The sequence below is a fragment of the Heterocephalus glaber genome, unplaced genomic scaffold, assembly GCF_053883595.1.
Source record: "Heterocephalus glaber isolate CG9 unplaced genomic scaffold, H.glaber_assembly_v1.0 deba00001497, whole genome shotgun sequence".
Classification (NCBI taxonomy): domain Eukaryota; kingdom Metazoa; phylum Chordata; class Mammalia; order Rodentia; family Bathyergidae; genus Heterocephalus; species Heterocephalus glaber.
Window position 1 is genome coordinate 50025335 of NW_028258320.1, and position 12692 is coordinate 50038026.

The 12692-nt window shown below is 36.9% G+C and overlaps 1 non-coding gene across 1 annotated transcript; it reads left to right on the top strand.

Annotated features, from left to right (window-relative positions):
• The first annotated feature begins 11067 nt into the window (after window positions 1–11067).
• On the top strand, window positions 11068–11195 carry LOC147825687 (small Cajal body-specific RNA 20). Its single transcript, XR_015440603.1, has one exon.
• Window positions 11196–12692: the final 1497 nt, after the last annotated feature.

Consider the following 12692-nt stretch of genomic DNA (forward strand, 5'->3'; position numbering starts at 1 on the left):
TTGCTGTCGCTGGGAATGGCTGCTGTTATCAGGGGATCTCTGATCTTTGCCTTGAGTGTCACTTACTGGCTCCAATGTAGATCCCTCAGCCTGGTAGCACAAATCTTTCACTCCTCCGGCATAGGCTTTCTAGCTTCCACCACTGGCCTTTGGGCCTTCCTCGTGCAGATCCTTGATAGGGACTTGCAAGAGACATTGCCATGGCTCTAGGCATTTAGCTGGACTTGTGTGGGACACTGCCATGGGATCCAGGTCCTCAGCTGGATCCTTTGGGTCTCTAGTGTGTGGACAGATCTCTTGCACTCCTCTGCATTTAACATTTTGGCTGAATATTATAAAATAATCCTATAAATTATGTGTTCTGTATTAAATCTATTCCTTTGCAAACTCCTATAACAGACAGCCACTTTAACAAATGCAGGGAAAACTGGATATCTATACATAGAAAACTGAAACTAGATTCTATCTTTCACCCAGTACAAAAATTAATTCAAAATGGATCAAAGACCTATGTATAAAATCTGAAACTTTGAAATTACTAGAAGAAAACAGTGAGGAAGTATTTGAAGCCACAGGCACAGGCAAAGAATTCCTGAATAGGACTCAAATAGCATAGGCAATAATAGAAGGAATCAATAAGTGGGACTACATCAAATTAAAAAGTTTCTGTACAGCAAGAGAAACAACTAACAGAGGGAAGAGGCAGCCTACAAAATATATGATAACCTTTTCCAGCTCTTGTTTTTAAACATTTTTTATTAGTACATATTTGCCATACATAGTGTTTACACTCATTATAAGGAATTTGTACCTATACATAATGTATCTTAATTCTTTTTTCCCACCCCCCTCCCCTCCCTTCAACTCTTCTTTCCCTCCCTGTTTACAGAAGCTTTGTTTCCATTTTTTCCTTCCATTCTTTGTTTTTAAAATCTTTTTTCCCTTATTTCCCTTGCCTCTCCTGCCTCCTTTGTTCCCCATCCCATTTGAACATGGTCTTCCTATTTCCCAATATCTATCCTGCATTTTGCTCCTTGTTTGTCCTTAGAGTTCCTCACACAAGAGAAACAATGAGACATTTAAACTTGTGTATCTGATTTACTTCATTTAATTATGGTCTCGAGGTGCATCCATTTACCTACAAATGACTTACATTTATCCTTCTTCATGGCAAAGTAGTGTTTCATTGTATATAAATACTACATTTTCTTTATCCATTCATTTGTTGATGGGATATGGGCTGTAAGATTTGGCTATTATAAATTGTGGTGCTATAAACATGGTTATGCATATATCACTTTGGTATGCTGCTTTTAATACTTTCAGGAAGATGCCTAGAAGAGGAATAACTAGGTCAAATGGAATCTCTAGTTTTAGAGATTTTAGAGTTTTAGTTTTTTGAGGAATCTCCATACTGATTTTCATAGTGGTTGTACCAGTTTACACTCTCATCAACAATGGAGATGGGGTTCCCTTTTCCCTAAAGCCTCACCAGCATTTGTTATTCATTGATTCCTTGATGATAGCCATTCTTTCTGGAGTGATATGAAATCTCAGATGAATATATAGAATATATAAAGAATTTTAAGACTTAACCCTAAAAAAATCAAGTAGCACAATGAATTGAACAGACACCAAAAGAATTACATATGTCCAATAAGGATATAAAAAATGGTCAATATCTTACCCTTCTATTTTTCTTTTTTTGATACTGGGGATTGAACCCAGGACATCTGTACTGAGCTACATCCCCAGCTTTTTAAATTTTAATTTGATTTTTTTTTTATTTTTTATTTTGAGACAGGGTATCACTAAATTGCTAAGTTATTCAGGCTGGGCTTGAACTTGTGATCATCTTGCCTCAGCCTCCCAGAGTGCTGGGATTACAGGCCTGTGCCGCCATGCCTGCCAACATCTTTAGCCATTAGGGGAATGCAAATAACAATGATATTGCAATTCTGTCTCACCCCAGTCTGAAGGCTATCATCAAGAATACAAAAAATAAATGATAGAATGCCGGTGGGGAAAAGACCCTTCTACACTTCTGGCGGGCATGTAAATTATATAGCCATATGTCAGAATAGTGGTTCCTCAAAAAACTAAAAGAGAGATATCAAATAACCCAGCCATACTACTCCTTGGTGTATACCTGTAAGGAATTAAAGTTATCATGCTATACAGATACCTACATATCCATGTCTACTGCAGCATAATTCACAGTGGCCAAGATATAGACTAACATAGGACCCATCACAGAATAATGAATAAAAAATGTGATATATATTATATATTATACATATATTATTCAGTTGTGAAGAATGAAATTACCCTGTTTCCCCAAACATAAGACCAACCCAGAAAACAAGTTCTAGCATAATTTTAGAAGAGACATCCCATGAAAATGAGCCCTACTGTATTACAATAAAATCATGTTAGAATTTGTTTTCTAGGTAGGCCTTATTTCCAGGGAAACTTGGTATATCAGCAGGAAATGGATGGAACTGGAGGTGGTCATTTTAAACAAAATAAGCCAGACTCAGAAAGGCAAATATTTCATGTTTTCCCTAATTTGTGTAATCTGAAGAAATGAAAAAATGAAAGTAAAAGGGAGATTATTCCTGGACAAGAGGAGAATAAGGGGGAGAGGGAGGGAGCTGTAAGAGAGGAAAATAGGGAAATGCGGAAAAAAGTGATGAATTATATCATCAAAAGATCATGATGTTGATATGAGTTTATTGAGGTGAAAAGGTATCCACTAAATGAAATAGGTTATAAAATAGCATATATAGCATTGCCAATTTTTTATTTTTAAAAAATCCATCAATATATAGAGATATCAAATCATGTAGAAGAATAATGTTAACTGTTTTATCTGTCTCTGGGAGTGAGATACTGAGGACATTTTTCTTTTCTTTTTTTTTTTTGGTACAGGGGATCGAACTCGGGTCTTTGCGCTTGTGCAGCAGGCAGCAAAACCACTGAGCTAAATCACTGGCCCTTCATATTGTTTAAGAGTATTTTTTGACTTGTGCTATTATAAAATGTTTCTAAATGGAGCAAATTAAGAATTGCCATAAGTATGTGAGGTGATGGATATGTCAATTATTTTGATTATAGTAATCATTTCACAATGTATGTTATATACTTTATGTGTGACAAAATATAAAGAGATATCCAAAAAGGAAAAAAGATAACTAGAAGGCTCTGTAATGTTTTTTTACTGTGTTCAGAAAATATACTTGTGAATATACATGAATATAATTTATGTAATATCTATATCATATAACTAAACAATTTTGTTTTGTAATATAACGTAAACATATTTATGTATTATGAACTATAATGTATGCTATAACATGCATTATATATTTATGTGAATATATATTTTAATATATTTATTTCTCTCTACCACATCCACAACCCTGTAGGCCTGAAGATTTTCCTTCAAGGAAGTCATGCCCTCTCACATCTAATCTGTATGTGTAAGTGTGGGAATGGGTTGTATAATTGCATAGGTTGTTCCTACTAGATTCAACAATAAGTGTACAATTATATGTCAATAGTTCTTACTAGATTACATACACCCTCCCAGGTAAGAAATGAGAAGCCATTTATCTATACTCTAAGAATTCAGTAAGTTATTTGAAACTTTGCATTTTAGTGGGTGAACAATGGTACCTATCATAATACTGGTACATGGATCAAATAAATAAAATAAGGATCACTATTAATGTGATACATGTTTAAAGATTAGGGAACTAATGAAAATATTGAGTAGATAGCAGTGACTATTTCAAAAATTTGATTAGTTAGATATTTTAGGAATGTACAGTAGTATATTACAATTTTCAAATATGTCAAAAAGTCACTTGGTATTTTAGCAAATATTTCATTTAGCAAGATGTTATTCATTGAATTGTACCCCCCAAATACATTGGTTCCCAACCCAGTTTCTGTGAATGTGACTTTACATGGAAATAAGGTTTTTACAAAAGTTATCAAGTTGAAATGAGATCATAGGGTGGGCCACTCCTATGGATTATGACTATTCTCATAAAAGAGAGAAATTTAGACACAAGAGACATACACACATGTAGGGAGAATGTCACAGGTAATGCACCTACAAGCCAAGGAGCATCAAAGATTGCCAGAAAAGCACCAGAAGCTAGGAGAGAAGGACAAAACAGATTCTCCTTCACAGTTTGCAGAAAGAACCAATCCTGTACTGTGAGACAATGAAGTTCTTTTGTTCTAAACCACCCTAATTTTGGTATTTTGTTTTGGGAGTAGCTGGGAACAGATAAAGAACAAAAACTAAAATATAGATGAACAGTGCTCTTTGTTATTTTCCAGAATGGAAAAGTTAGGGGAAGGAAGAGCTTGAATTATCTGTTCCCTTTATGTGTAAGTAAGGAGGAATGACAGGGATTTTACAGGAAACTTGGAACCCAATTTTTCCAGAGTTGTAAAAACATATTTTTTAAAAATTAATTTTATTGGTACATTTTAGGTATACAATACAATGACATTCATCATTGGGAATTTGTACCTTTACATAATCTCTCTTGGTTCTTATTTTTTCCCCCATTCCTCTACCCTCCCTTCAACCCCTCCACCCCTCCCTATTTACAAAGACTTTGTTTCTATTTTTTCCTTTTCTCATATTAATTACATTCCCTTCTTTCCTTTCTCCAACCCCTCCCATTTCTCCTTCCCCTTTGGACCTTTTCTTCCTATTTCACATTATCTATTATACATTTTGATCCTTATTTACACTTCCAGTTTCTCACACCAGAGAAAGCATTCAGTATTTACACATGTCTGTCCTATTCATTTCACTTAAGAGTATGGCCTCAATGTGCATCCATTTAGCTATAAATGTCTCTAATTTCTCATTCTTTATGGCTGAGTAATACTCCACTTTATTAAAAAATACATTTTTGAAACTAATAATTTCCTCTTCTTCAGTTTAAATCAGCCCAGCAGCCACCATCTATGTTAAAAATTAATTGAAAAGGGCATATACAGCCAATGTAATTAACTTTTTTGGAAAAAAGGAGGACAGTGGAAGGAAGGTTTGGCTGCTTCCTTAGTTGAAAAAATATACCTTAATCTTAAGAGAGAGGTCAAAGATTGTTCCACTTATACAACTTAGCACACTGCATTATATTTAATTAATGATTCATAAATATGCTTTGAAAAGAGCATGTTTCTATTTCTGTGGGACTTGTAATTTTATATGGTTAGAAGGAAACTTTCAGCTGTCCTAAATTTTTAGTTGTGAGATATATATGAATACATGTAATATATATTTGTTTTGAAATGTAAAAACAATGATTTGTGAATTACTAGAACATATCTAGTACCACCATAGCTCTATAGGTTACCTCCCTCCTCTTTCTCCCACCAAACAGGCTGTCATATCTAGTGATTTTTCACATCTAGTGATTTGTTTGCTCTTGCTACCACTGTACTACTTCACTCTTTGCACCATGTGAAATTACACCCCAACCATGGCTTCTCCAACTCCTTAACCCTAAAACATTTTATTTTACAATCATTTTGGCATTTGGTAACAACTCTTTCTACAAAAGGTTCTCAGATTGTTTTTATCTCAGTTATGTTCACAGAATTAACCTACAGGGGACTTGGAATCTGATTTTGATGTTTATCTTAATGGAACTACAGAGCCTCTGTTCCATAATAAAATTTTTTTCTGACCTTTGTTCCTTGTTTGTGGGTGTTTCTAAACCCTTAGGATTTCCCAAGTATTAGAAGTGCCTTTGTTATTCATGGGGGATTCCCTGGAAAATGCTGAGTTTATACTAAGGAGATGACTCATGGTAAACCTCTTGATAATTTCAAGATGAGGGCTAGCCATCAAGAAACACAACCAACTAGGTTTAGAGGGTTGAGTTAATGATATCAGCCTGAACTCCTAACCTCCAGGGAGCAGAAAGGGCTGGTCAGTGATTCAGCCAATTGTGCCTTTGTAATGAAACCCAGGGAAAAAACTCTGGACATCAGAGGTGAGCTCAGGTGAGCTTTCTGGCCTGTGAACATATCAATATGCAAAGAGGATAATGCATCTTAGTCTTAGGGACCTGATTCAGAAGTGTGTGCACTCTCTCTCTCTCTCTCTTTCTCTCTCTCTCTCTCTCCCCGCCCCCCCACACATTTTTTTTTTTCTAGTACTGGGGATCAAACTCAGACCTTGTGCTTGCAAGCATCCCTGGCCCTTAAGCTCTATATTTGTAATCCTCCCAGTCCTTGCTCTATGTTCCTCTTCATTTGTGTTCCTTATATAATGAAGCAGTAATTGTAAGTAGAGCATCTTCCAGAGTTCTGTGATTCATTCTTCAAATTACTGAATCTGAGGAAGATTCAAAGAAGTATGAGTGACCTGTGGACCCCTAAACTTGTGGCTGGCATCTGAAGTGAGGGCATTTTATTGCATCTGTAGCTGTATCCTATGGAGCCTGTGCTAACTCTGGGTAGTTATCATCAGAATTGCAGTACTACAGCCTCTGGTTAGTTGCTTAGTATAGAACAGATACTCATTAAATTAGTTAATTAGATATTTTTTCTAAATACTCAGGTGCCCAAAAAATTAAACTGTATTTTGATTTGAAACATACCATATCCTTTCTGGGCTTCATCAATAATTGGAAAATATCCTCTCCCATGGAATTCAGCACCCTGATTGATCAGAGTTTCCTTTACCACATCAAATCCATGTAAGATCACAGTGTGCCAGGGTCCAAGGTACCGGGTATAAACAGGGCTGTACTCTTTGGCCAGATGTAAAGAGATGTAAGCACTTGCCCAAGTGATATTGTGAAATCTCTCTGTGGGAGGCCTGGGTAGAAATTAAGTAATAATTTTACACGTAGCTTAACCTTTGCTCCATCAGTTCCATTTTAGGAGTTTAACCTGTGTAGTCATGGATCCATTGTTTTTCCTTTATTTATACATGCAGCCATTCAGCAAATATTTATTAATCATCTATATTATGACAGACACGTGTGCACCCAAGGAACCCTTATAGGACTTAAAAGTCTAACATAAGTAACAGGAAAGAAGCACCCAAACAAACTATATTTGCAATCCAAATGAAGCATAATTTTATGAAAGTGATAAAGAATGCAGTGTATTGGATGATAGAAATAATAAAATAGGCCAGAAAAGGCATCTGGGAAGAGGTAACATTTAAGTTAAAAACAGATAAACAGGAAGCAGCCAGGATAAGGGCTTAGGAGAGAGCTCACTATGCAGGTACAAACCATATATTTATGGTAGCATTACTCCAAGAAGAAAAGTGGAGTACTAAAATAGCCAACATTAGGACCTAGTTTTCAAACTTATTTCACTTCCATGTATTTGCATTCAAAGTAGCTATTTGAAATTGGTTATAGGAGGGCATGTAATGATACAGGAACATGCTCAAGTTTTAAATAGATTATTTGTAAAATTACATTTAAAATCTATTTGTATATTATAAATCTTCAAACAGAAATAACTAGAATAGAATTTCCATATGCTTCTACCACAGCATCTACTCATTTACCTGCATCTGTGCCCAGGTATATAGTTTTCTGTTATCTTGACTCTTGATTCTCCTGAAAAAAAGGATGGAGTGCACAATTCCCAAACTTTTACACTGGGTTCTATTCCTTCCAAGCTATGTTGTCATGGCACACTTCTTCACAGCAAAACTCTGTCAAAAATTGTCTCTATCTGCTATCCGCAATTTTTCTCCTCCACTCTCTTGAAACTGCACCAGCCCAGCTTTTGGTCACATTTCTCTGCTGAAAACTGTTTTTATGTGAATGCCTGAAAACTCTCCACTTTGCTAAATCTCATTTTACTTTACTAATCACTGGCATTTGACTCAAAATACTCCTGGAACTATATCCTTCTTTTGGATTCCAGGACACCTGCACTCTCCTGAGACCACTCCTATCTTGCTGGCTGCTCACCTTCATTTCTCTTGGGGACTTCCTCCTTATCTCATGGACCTGTTAGTACTGGGGTGCCCCTGGGGTTATGGCTTAGTCTACCCATTCCCTGCATGATCCTACCCAGTCTCATGGCTTTAAATACATCCTGACTCCAAAATTTACACATGTAGTTTGGACTCATCCTCCGTATTGTAGCCCCATGTATCCAACTGCCTATTCACATGTCCATTCAGTAGATTTTGAAATATCTAAAACTGAGATCTTTATATCCTCTTTTGCCTGTCTCTCTCACATTCAACAAATAGAAAACCTGCCTCCTCTGATAGTCTTTCCCATCTTCTTTATAGTGGCATATGCTCAGCCAAAGACTTAGGAACCATTCTTGATTCTTTTTATCTTATATCTCATATCGAACCATCAACAAATCCTCTTAACTCTACCTTCTAAAACAGTACATCTAGAATCTAACCACTTTTCCCTGCCTTAGTTCTTATACTTTCCATGTCACCATTATTTCTCCTAGATTATTGTACAGGAGGCCTTTATGATCTACCCTTCACTAAATCTCCAGAGTCATGTAGCAAAAACATAAATTCTGTCATGTCGCTCCAACTGAAAACTCTCCAGTGATTTTCTGTCTCTCTTGGAATAGAAGCTATAGTTCACATAATATCCAGAAAGTACTATGAGATTGGATCTTTTGTACTTTAACGTTAGCCCAACTTCTTCCCCTTCTCAGAACTCTCTTATTTTATCTGAACTGATCTCCTTGTTATTCCTTGAGTATACCAAGAAACTTCTACCACAGAATTTTGGATCTTGTTCCCTCTTCATGATAAACATTTTTCTTTTGCATTAACCTTATGGCTTTCCTTGTCATCTTCTTGAAGTCTACTCTCAAGTATTACCATTTTGATGAAGATTTCCTTGGATTCCCTATTTAAAATGTAAGCCTCTTGACTTCTGGTTTATGGCCTGGCATGTAAGGACTTTGGACACTGTTATTCCTAATAACAGTTTTTAAAATAACAAACTGAAAAATCAACAGTTTTCTTAAACCCATCAGAGAAGTGGCATTCCAAGGCAAATTTCTGCCCACCCCTCAAATAGAAAGACAGGCAAATACAGAGAATCATAATTAATGAAAGCAGAAACCTCCATAGGGAAATCAGTACCAGGGCAGGAATGACTTGTAATTGCCAGATTGATAGATGTTCAGTGTGGATAAGTCAAAGAGTTAAAAACTCCAGGAAAGGCTTGGTCATATTGGGGAAAAGGTATTGGATACTTCTGTTTTACTACCAGGAGCTCTTCCAGGTTCTCACAGTGAATACTGAAGAAAAATCCCCTTGTTTTTCTGGCAGGAGGAAGGGGAAGGTAATCATTTTGAAATACACACACCAAAGCATTCTGGTCTTCTTAACAACATCTGCCCTCAAGAAAACTATTTTACCAGAGCCTAATCTACTGATGTTTTATGAGAGCCCAACCAACTAGGGGAAGGAAAATACAGTAAGACCTTGGTTTGTGAGCATAATTCATTCCAGAAACATGCTTGTAATCCAAAGCAGTTGTATATCAAAGCAATAAGGAATAGTGGAAACTCAAATTTCCACAACCCAAAAATATTCATATAAAAATGATTACAATACTGTAATATAATACAAAATACAGAAAATATAAAATACGAAGAAAAATAAATTAACCTGCATTTACCTTTGAAAACTTTTGTAGCTGGTATGAGGGAGACAAGAGAGAGGAAGGTTATTATGTAGGATGACTTTTACTAAAAGAATCACTGCTCTCTATTGGCTCAGAGGAATTTTTTTCTTTCCATGCAACTTTAGCAAAAAACCAATGACACTTGCTTTTGGCTCATTGTGAGGATTTTTTGGGAATGTGACATTGCACATAATCCCACAGTGAGAGAAAGAAGAATCCCTGGCTCAGTTATGATCATGTGACATTTAGTGTCATGTAGTACTAGTACTGCAAGACATCGTTCATTTATCATGTTAAAATTTAATTAGAAATGTTTGCTTGTCTTGTGGAACACTTGCAGAACAAAAGTTGCTTGCAATCCAAGATTTTACTGTACTCAACCTCCATTCCCTTTATCCTTCCACATCGGGGAGGGGAAAAACCAATTTCAGCCTCCTCTTCCCTCCCTGTTCTATCTAAAAGGATAGGGTGTGAATAAGCCCCCCCCAGCTGAGCTCTGAGAACAATTACAGCCCCTTACTACATGCAATAGCCCCGTACTTAAGACCAGGAACAATGCCCACTCTGCTAAGATGCGACACACATCTGCCCCACCTGGTAAGTCACAGCATCTGTTGCTGTGGCCACACACTCAGCCATTCTCCTTCCCCCAAACTCAAGCTCCTTGTTTTGTGTTACCCCACCTAAGTCTGTCCCACTAACCCCCTATCCTATTCATAAAAGACCCAGCTCAATAAACTGTAGTTGAACTCTCCTTTGAAGTTACTCCAGAAGGTCCCACCTGGAACCCTCAAATTCAGACTTGCTCTGTTCTTTACTAAGTTGTTACTGTTTACCAACAGCTTATCAATGACATGATTGTCTATATAGAAAATCAGAAGAAAATCATCATCAACAACAAAAACTCCTGGAAGTAATAATTATGGCAAGATTGGAAGATATAAAGTTAATATGCAAAGGTCAATCACTTTCCTATATACCAGCAATGAACAGTGGACTTGAAATTAAAAGCAATATCACTTACATTGGTGCCCCCAAAGTGATATATGGAGGAATAAAAATAAAATATGTACAGACCTAGACAAGGAAAACTCTGATAAAAGAAATCAAAGAAAAGCTAAATAAATTGAGAAATACTTCATGTTCATAGGTAGGAAAACTCAATATTGTCAACAGTCAGTTCTACTCAAGTTGCTCTATAAATTCAAAATAATCCTAATAAGAACCCTAGGGAGGTATTTTATCAATATTGAGAAGTCTATTTTAAGAGTTTGTATGGACAAACAAAAGATCTAGAATAATGAATGTAATACTGAAGGAGAAAAAAACTAGAGGGCTAATACTACCTTATTTTAACTTCCTATGAAGGTACAAGAGAGTTTGCAGCCTCTTCTCTCATGGGAGAAGGGGGCCTTTTCTCCTTAGTCAGGCCTGGGGGCCAAGATCAGCCTTTGAGTATCATTGCCAAGAATGCCACAGATGGGCAGCTTTGTTTTCCCAATGCAGACATTTGTAGAAAAAAAAAGTGTGGTATTGGCAAGAGAATAGAGAGATAAACACAACAGAGCCCCCAAATAGACCCACATAAGTATAGTCAATAGATCTTTGACAAAGGAGCAGAGGCAATACAATGGAGAAAAGGGTTTTTTAAATAAATGATGGTAGAACAACTGGACATCTTCATGCCCCAGCCCCTAAAGTCTACACACTAACTTCATATAACCTTCACAAACATTAACTCAAAATGGATCACAGACTTAATTGCAAAATGCAAACTTTACATTTAAAACATTTACATTTGATAAATATTTAACAAGTCCATGCTTGGTGAAAAAATACATTTTAGACTAGACTCTGGGACCGTTGCAATGAAAAAGAGGGGAAAAAAAAGCCCTGTCCTTTCAAAGAGTAGGGTGGTCAGACAAAAGCAAAACAAATCAGTAATATATACATATATATATATACATATATATATATATTTGTTGTACCTTAGTATTATAAATGCTATGGGAAAAATAATGCAAGGAAAGGCAAAAGAAGGATATTTTTCTAAAAAGACTACTTTTTACAGCATTTATTTTTATAACAAAATTGAGCAGAAAATACAGAGAATTGTCATATAACCCTTATAACCCTTACCCCTACACATGCATAGACCATCTCACCAGAGTGGAGTATTTGTTACTATTAAACTTTACATTTAAAAACTCTTGGAAAATAATGAGAGAAATCTAGGTGCTCCTGGATATGGCATAACTTTTTAGAAATATCAAAGGCTTAAGCTGTGAAAAAAAAAAAAAGCTGAGAAATTGGGGGAAAATGGTGGAGTAGTAAGCAGCAGAGAAAGAGCCTCTCCAAGATTTGGTGTCCTGACACTGGAATATAGTGGTGCGAGGATGAGAAGGAAGGAACTGAGTCCCCAGGACCCTGGAAAAATATGATGTGAAAATTGAAGTATACGGGGAAAGTGAAGAGAGAGGCTTCAACAAAGAGGAAGGAGTCAGCAAGCAGCACTCTCTCCCAGAGCCCAGACTTCTGGTGAGAGAATGGCAGGCCAAACCTGCAGACAATAGTCACTGCTGGCAAACCCAGAGGCCTCCATGGAGAAACACACCAGTGGAACGGAGCAGTGGACTCAGCAGAATGCAGTGGCTGGTGAGTTGTCTGGGTTCAGACCTCACCCAGGAGAGGGCAACTGGCCAGTTGCCATCTTAGAGAGGAGCTCACTGAGCTCAGAACTCAGAGCAGCTGTGGGCTGACCCCATCTAGTTGCTCCCAGAGCAGAGTTCAAGCTGGTAGGAGACACATAGACTGTTGTAGGCTCAAGGAATCTGGTTCCCGCCTTATAGCCAGAAACCAGCTTGAAATTCAGAGGAACTAAAGGGGCAGGCTGGCTGGGAGTATCCCCAACTGTACTGTGAAGCTGTGGCTGGCTTGCTGGGATTAATCAGTTTGGCTCTGGACTCTGGAAGCCCACATTGCCTACCAGTGACAGAGAGACACAACTTG